This window comes from Sitophilus oryzae, unplaced genomic scaffold (genome assembly GCF_002938485.1).
Source record: "Sitophilus oryzae breed Bouriz unplaced genomic scaffold, Soryzae_2.0 scaffold_1011_pilon_pilon, whole genome shotgun sequence".
In the NCBI taxonomy this organism is placed as follows: domain Eukaryota; kingdom Metazoa; phylum Arthropoda; class Insecta; order Coleoptera; family Curculionidae; genus Sitophilus; species Sitophilus oryzae.
In genome coordinates, this window is record NW_022145629.1 from 119,266 (window position 1) to 127,184 (window position 7,919).

Here is a 7,919-nt window from a genome sequence, read left to right on the forward strand (position 1 = left end):
GTATACATATATAGAGCAAATCTTAGTAATGTTCTTAAATTTATTTTTAAAACAATAAAGCATTAAAGCACTGTAAAATACATATACCAGTAAAAAATGGCCTTTTCCAGTGACGGGTAACAAGTACTTAAAAAGATGAGCGAGTTCCAAGTTTCAAAAACGAGAGGTAATATGCAGTGATTCTAAACGATTTCGATTAAATTGACATAAACAAATTAGCTGTACGTACTACGGAAGTACCGAATTATACCGTTAGCGGAAGTACCGAAAACTAAGTTAATCAAGAACACGCCACTGGGTGATTATTATTAGTCTAGTGGACCCCTATAATCCCTGAAATTTTGATCTTGTTAGTATACGTAGTTGTCGAGAAAATCAGAAAAACGGTATAAACAAATTGGCTGCTGACGAAAATACCGAAAACTAAATCGATCAAGAACAGGCCACTGGGTGATTATTATTAGTCTAGTGGACCCCTATAATCTCTGAAATTTTTATCTTGTTAGTAACCGCAGTTTTCGAGAAAATCGGAAAAACGGTATAAACAAATTAGCTGCTGACGAAAATACCGAAAACTAAATCGATCAAGAACACGCCACGGGGTGATTATTATTAGTCAAGTAGACCCCTATAATCCCTGAAATTTTGATCTTGTTAGTATACGTAGTTTTCGAGAAAATCAGAAAAATGGTATAAACAAATTGGCTGCTGACGAAAATACCGAAAACTAAATCGATCAAGAACACGCCACTGGGTGATTATTATTAGTCTAGTGGATCCCTATAATCCCTGAAATTTTGATCTTGTTAGTATACGCAGTTTTCGAGAAAATCGGAAAAACGTTATAAACAAACTGGTTGCTGACGAAAATACCGAAAACTAAATCGATCAAGAACACGCCACTGGGTGATTATTATTAGTCTAGTGGACTATAATCCTAAATTTTGATCTTGGTAGTATGGTTTTTCGAAAATCAGAAAAACGGTATAAACAAATTGGCTGCTGACGAAAATACCTAAACCGATACACGCCACTGGGTGATTATTATTAGTCTAGTGGACCTCTATAATCCCTGAAATTTTGATCTTGTTAGGATACGTATCAGAAAAACGGTATAAACAAATTGGCTGCTGACGAAAATACCGAAAACTAAACCGATCAAGAACACGCCACTGGATGATTATTATTAGTCTAGTGGACCTCTATAATCCCTGAAATTTTGATCTTGTTAGGATACGTAGTTTTCGAGAAAATCGGAAAAACGGTATAAACAAATTGGCTGCTGACGAAAATACCGAAAACTAAATGGATCAAGAACACGCCACTGGGTGATTATTATTAGTCTAGTGGGCCTCTATAATCCCTGAAATTTTGATCTTGTTAGTATCTTAGTATCTTATAAAATCGGAAAAACGATATGATAGTAACCAATTGTTGCTAAAGGTAGTAGTGCTAGTACTATCATAAATGAATTAGTTTTTTATTTTTTTTTAATTTTGGTTACCATTAGTATAATGTATACATATTTTATAAAATTACACTAGGCGTGTTGATTTGATATAATAATTAATCCGATATAAAAATATCGGTAACAATTTATTAACAATGGCTTATACTTCGTTTTAGTGCTATTTAAATAAATTCTCCTGCAAGAAATTGTATGATTATTTATATTAAGTTAATCGCCGACCACTGGCCCTTCGGCTGCTAAGTTCATCATTATTCTGATTGGCTATATAAATATTGTATTAATGTTAATAATATTAACATTAATACAGGGTTAGGGGCCTCAGTGGCATTGTGAGGGCGAGGGGTGGGAGCCACACGGTGTGTGCATTATTTATTTTGCATATTATGTTGCGTGTTATTTATTTCGTTTTTTTGTCAATTTTTCCTTACTAATTCGTGTTTAAAATCAGGGAACTACCCGTAATGCAACGCGAACCAAAATGCAATGCAAATGTAAATATTGTTAATGGAAAAAAACATTTGGGGATAACCTCAGAATATTACTGTCACTTTTTTCTGTTTCATTTTGTAGTTTTTTTGTTTTGTAGAATATATAGTGGAGGAGTTGCTATTAGGTTATGTATATTATATATATTAGGTTATGGGGAGTGGCGCTAGGGTGCCACGCCCTTTCTAATTTGAAGTTGAATAAAACACAAGTTTACTTAATTGGTAATGAGTTGCATAGAGGCCACTAGCTTTTAATTTTAAGAGCCGGGTGGTCGGGGTTCAAAGATATTAATAAAGGGGCGCCACGAGATTATACTCTATGAACTCGGCAATAAAGATGTAACTATTAAGTAGACTTCAACACTAACCTCGAACTGTTGAGTGCAACTATCATGAACTTCAAATATTACTATAATTTGTTAAACTTAAGTGACTCTAACTTAACTATGAGACTAGATAATAATACTACTAAAATAATTAAGCAATTTATTAAAATATTAAAGTTAATATATAAATAAAAGAGGCAGAAAATGTAGATGATTGAAAATGTAAATTAATCCATTAAATCAATGAAAGAAATAACTAAATCTGACGTCAAACCCAGCTAACTTATACCATATACAGTCAGGGTGGTTTATAAATGACAATCCTAAATCTAAACAGTCTTACTCTAATGGATGGCAATCTTGAAACAACTTCGGAAGTTCCTCCGAAGAACTCGGTGTACTTGGCCTATGAGGTGGCTACAGCAGGTACAGCAACTCGATTGTACTGTCACTGGAGCCACAGTGTCAGCAGACGTACAGATGAAAGGCAAGTTGTTGAGGTTTCAAATGGTGAACATAAAAACCCTCAGCTTGAGGGTTTATGATGTCAGGACAACAAGGAGCAGGATGGAATTCTGGATTGTTCTGTGCTACGGTCTGGATCGGTCTTCTTGCTTTCTTGGAACTATTCAGGGGACTTCTTGGGCGTGGAATCGGAATATCGATTAATTTGGCTATTTTAATCCCATTGCGGAAATTGGTCGGCGGTCCATAAAAATCATCAAAATCCAACCACGTCTCTGACCAAATATGTTTCGGAAGCCTTAATCCTTCTCTACGAAGATCTGCTATTCACCAACAGGGAATGCTTCACGAAACGGCAGCCAGTTCTTCACGACGATATTCTGACGGTGGATACACATGAAGTGATGCAAGGATTCGATTTCCTTCACAAAATCAGGTTTCAACCGGAAATCTCCCTCCAGGATATAGATAGAGAACTATATATCTTGACTAGTCCAACTCATAAAAAGGCATAAATAAAAAATGATGTTCTAGAATATTTTCTCCTCAGCCATATTCCATATTCGGTCAATGAACGAACTAAACTCAGAAATTCCACAATTAAAAGAACGAATTGCACACTGCGATCCACATCAAAAATAAACGATTTAACTATGAAATTTTATCTGATAATTATAAAATTTCAATAACCAAAACAAAGGATAAATAAATCCAAAAACATCTGATTTGATCTGACAGTGACAAGTGACAAGTGATGACCAAAGATATAGAGAGATGGACAAAAAGCCTACTGCTGGTCGGCATCAGTGACAATATATGTATAATATCACTTGAGGGGTGTATATCGGGTTTGCATGTCGTAAAATTTAAATAAATATTTAACAATAAAATTATAGTAAACATTATGCAAAACTGTTGCGATGTTTATGAGCTAGCACACAGGGTGGGAAATTGGGGTCCCTAGTGTAAGTACCGCAATTACCGCCATATTGAGCAAAACCCGAGCAAAAAGGAGGCCAACAAATTTGTTTTCGACTTTAAGCAACTGGTCCGGCATAATAAGCCGACAACATTGACAGGCAAGCCGTAAAATAAAATATTTATTAATTGTAATAGAATTACGTTTATTATCTACAGTTTACCTTCATTTTAACGTAATATCAGGTGGTATATTAATATTCAATTTCATAAATTTAATTTTTTAGGCCTATATATGTTAAGAGGTTATAAACGAATGGTTTCCGTACAAGTGTTTTTCATTTGTATTAGCATTTATTTTATGTTACCTTTTAGCGCAAAGTACGCCAACAGAAGTAAGTTAATAGGTAAGAAGAAATAAAGTTGGAATAACATTTAGAATTTTAGTACTTAATTCAGTCGAAACAATTGGAAAAACTTTGTTTGTTGATGAGAACGGGATACCTATACCATAAGTAAACTTTCCCTATTATACCAGTTATGCTGTAGTTAGTTTTGACAAATAAGCATGATTTAACGAAAGTCTTTGGAACTATGAATAAGCTACAAACTTAAATTTGAAGGCCGGCTTTTATACGAGAAAATTTTGAACCATGGTTGAAACAAATAAATGTAATAATTAAATTGATATGATACATACCTGCTATTTTTGAAATATATTAATATATTGATAGAAAGATTGTTTCAGTTAGTATGACTTCAGGTAGTTTCAGCATTTTAGGTATGTAATTGTGCACTTATTTTATAAATAACTTAGAAAGAAGCTTGAAACGCATAGGGGCTCTTTATGTGTGCTGTATAATTAAGGTTTGTATGTTATGGAGTCATTTTTATACAACAAATTTATTATTAGTTGAATAAAAGCAAGTTAATACCACATAATTCAATTAAAATATATTTTGCTCTGCAATTTAATGTTATATTTTTAAAACAACAAGTGTCATAGTCATAATGTTTAAGTATCATTATTATAAAAAAGTTATACTGCTATAAATTTAACATTGAAATAACTGTAATTATTGTTATACATAAATTAAGTAGGCATAATTTTACCTCGACAATATGTAAAACTTCAAACGAATCTTAACAATTTTATGCCATGTATAAAAATCAAATTTAAATCACACACTTTTATTTATAACTGACAGTATAAGACCAAATTTTTAAATATAACTTTACATGCTTACATTATATTCTTTACTTTTTATTAGTAATTACAATATGAACCAAAAAATATTAATTACTATCAATAAATACATAAAAACTAATCTATTTAAGTCCATGAAAATAACTATATAGTTAGCATATGCATAAACAACATTCTTGTTATTAGGATCAAATTTATTTGAGCTTTTTTTCATTGTTTTGGTTAATATCCCTGTTAGTCCTGACTGGTAAAACCACCTGAAGCGATGTCATCCAAATCTATATATGTATCATAACATAACTTATTCTTTTAAATAATTATCCTTCGTTTGGTCTGATGATAATATATTGTAGATTTATCTAAACTTCTTGCTGCAAAATGTTGAAAACTAAACTACACTAAACATTTTAGGGAATGATTACGTAGAGATTTCACTTACACTTAGCATCCTTTTTAAAAGATATGTATGGTAGTTTGCAAGTAAGGTCTTTGTCTTGTTCTAGATTAGATTTCTAGAGGTTGATTTCGGCCTGACCCACTGCGACCTTCTCAGATCTATTGTGGTCTTGTCTTGTTCTATAATGAAGTTTTATGTACCAGTAGGTTATACTACAAATAAGATTGTTAAAAATATTCACTGGAGCATAAATAAATTCAATCCACTACCTAACGTGTATTGAATATCGACGATGTTAGATCAAATGGCGGCCTTTTCGTGTAATACACATTTCTTCTTAAAGATATCGACGCCTATACATTGTTACTAAAATTTGTAGCATTTTGAGTGGCTTTTATAATTATTTAAAATATATTGGATAAATATTTTTATCCTGAAATTGACAGCTTCTCAACATTTGACATGACAAATTCAGACAAATGTGACATTTAAACAGTCCTACCACTACAGTTTTTCCAGAAATACCCCAAAAATCCGCCATTTTGGCGCCAATAACATTGAACAAACCAATTGCGGTACTTTATATATCTAGGGACTTTAATTTGACTGTTACAATTCGTGGGTCGGAGTGGTTTGAAAAATACCTCATTTGCCTCATTTAGCTGGGTCCCAATTTGTAACTTATGCTGAAAAAATCACTTTTTCATTAATGTCCACCTAATTTTTCGTGTAAGGGGTAGTTTTTCAATTTCACCTTAAAAACTTTATGATCATCGTTTAGCATTTTTCATGGGCTTTCCAAAAAGGCGCCACACGTGGGGTGTTGCCATTTAAGGTTTTCAAGTGAGTAGGGGTGCCGCCTAAGGGCCGGGTAAGTCGGGGTGGTTCAAAAAAAAACGTCATATGTATTCCCCTTCAATATTATAGAAACGGTATTTTTTATTTTTTTGATATCTTTTTTGGTTTAAAAATTATAGCAATTGTAAGTTTTTAGTGGCCTACCGTGTATAATGAATTATTTTATATGTAGGTCCTAAGACAGAGAGGTCTGCGAAGGCCTGGGGCTCAGCTGGCAATCGCCACCATGACTATATGGCCAGTCCGACCCTGCATTAATATTAGGTAAAATAATAATCATTTGACACTTACCTCATCCATCCTCTCCAATCGTACAGTTAAAATTTTGCCCCTGTTTTCTAAATTGTCTACATTCACCATGTTCCTCTAAAAAATATTAAACATTGTTTAGTAAATTTACAAATTACTTCAAAAAAGAGCATATACGTTTAATTATCTGATATTAATTGTTTGTTTTATATTTGTTTTTTTTTAAATTATAAACTTGACGAGGTAAATTGTGAAATAATTTGATTAAGAGATGACTAAATTTTAATAGAAAAATACCCATTATTTCATGAAAATTTGTTATACTTATACCACTTTAAAACAATTAAAATTTTAATAATATATCAAATCCTGAAAAAAGATAAAGAAATTTACACAAATAAAGAATATAAAAATATCAAGAAATTAATGTATAATTATTATTGTTATTAATATTAAATATATTAGGCTCTTGAGCACAATAGGTTCCCGCACACATTTACAGCGCTTTCAGATGGAGCGGAGCGCCCGCGAGTTCCATGAGTTTAAATGAACAATTTCACATGGGTCGCGTATGCTCCCTCTGGATGATTTCGGCTAACGGCTATCTTGAAAAAACAAGCAGCACAAAAACAGCGCGGACGGTCCGCGCGGACGGTCCGCGCGAACGCTCCGCTCCATCTGAAAGCGCTGTTAACAGTTTTTTAGGATTTTTTTGCAAGATTATCTTAAATTGGACATTTTTAAGCAAAAAAAATTGTGGGGATAAATATGTTTTTTCTTTAAAAAGCGGCAAAAAAACGTATTTTACGTGCAGGCCACGGACAATAAATATGTAAAATTTTCTACACGGATTCAGTAAAAACATTACATATTAGCACGATACTTTATTACCTTATACAGGGTGTCCCAGAAATAAGTGCAAATATTTTAAAGAGTGGTAGATGTCGATAAAAGAAACATATTTTCTCTTTATCGTTTTTCAAAGAAGTACAAAATAACGGAGTTATTTTACTTTGAAAATTTCCTAAATAAAATTATTTTTTGCTAACATTTTGAGAACCACTGGATCTTTTCTGCATTTTCTTTCTTGTAAATTTAATCTACTATCTCTGTTGCCATATTATCAAGAAATTATGTTTTTTAACTAAAAACTAAAAAAAATTCCAAAAAAATTTTCAAAAAATTCCGAATTTTCAAATTTTTCGCGAAAAAAGAGCGTGTTTCTGGGGTTGAACTATAGTACTGGTTAAAAAACTTGCACTTATTTCTGGAACACCCTGTATATACGTGGAATGATCTAAATTAAGCACAAAAATTTAATGAATCTTCTTTGTAAGCATAAAAATTAAGAAAATATATATACAGGGTTGTTCACCACATACGACACGGAGTATTGTAGCTAAACGATGAGATTTTTACAAATTGTAAGTTTTGGGTTCGATGAAGGACTATTAGAGGTACAATTTAAAAATAATTTTACAAGATACAGAGTGTCCCAAATAAGTAAAAAATATCAAAGTTGTATTTTTTTAAATTGAAC

At 32.3% G+C, this 7,919-nt stretch overlaps 2 long non-coding RNA genes across 3 annotated transcripts in view; both read left to right on the forward strand.

Annotated features, from left to right (window-relative positions):
- Nucleotides 1–3,849: 3,849 nt before the first annotated feature.
- On the forward strand, nt 3,850–5,572 carry LOC115874196. 2 transcript variants are annotated; one of them, XR_004048793.1, is made up of 3 exons: nt 3,850–3,904; nt 3,956–4,063; nt 4,116–5,572. It is a non-coding gene; the product is annotated as an uncharacterized LOC115874196 (long non-coding RNA). The 2 variants fall into 2 exon arrangements; XR_004048792.1 differs by lacking the exon at nt 3,850–3,904 and having other exon boundaries at nt 3,912–4,063.
- A 398-nt stretch (nt 5,573–5,970) lies between these two features.
- The window catches only part of LOC115874208, a 7,086-nt gene continuing 5,137 nt past the window's right edge, over nt 5,971–7,919 (forward strand). Inside the window, exon 1 of the long non-coding RNA XR_004048797.1 lies at nt 5,971–5,983. This is a non-coding gene — a long non-coding RNA (uncharacterized LOC115874208). The remainder of the gene's footprint in view (nt 5,984–7,919) is intronic.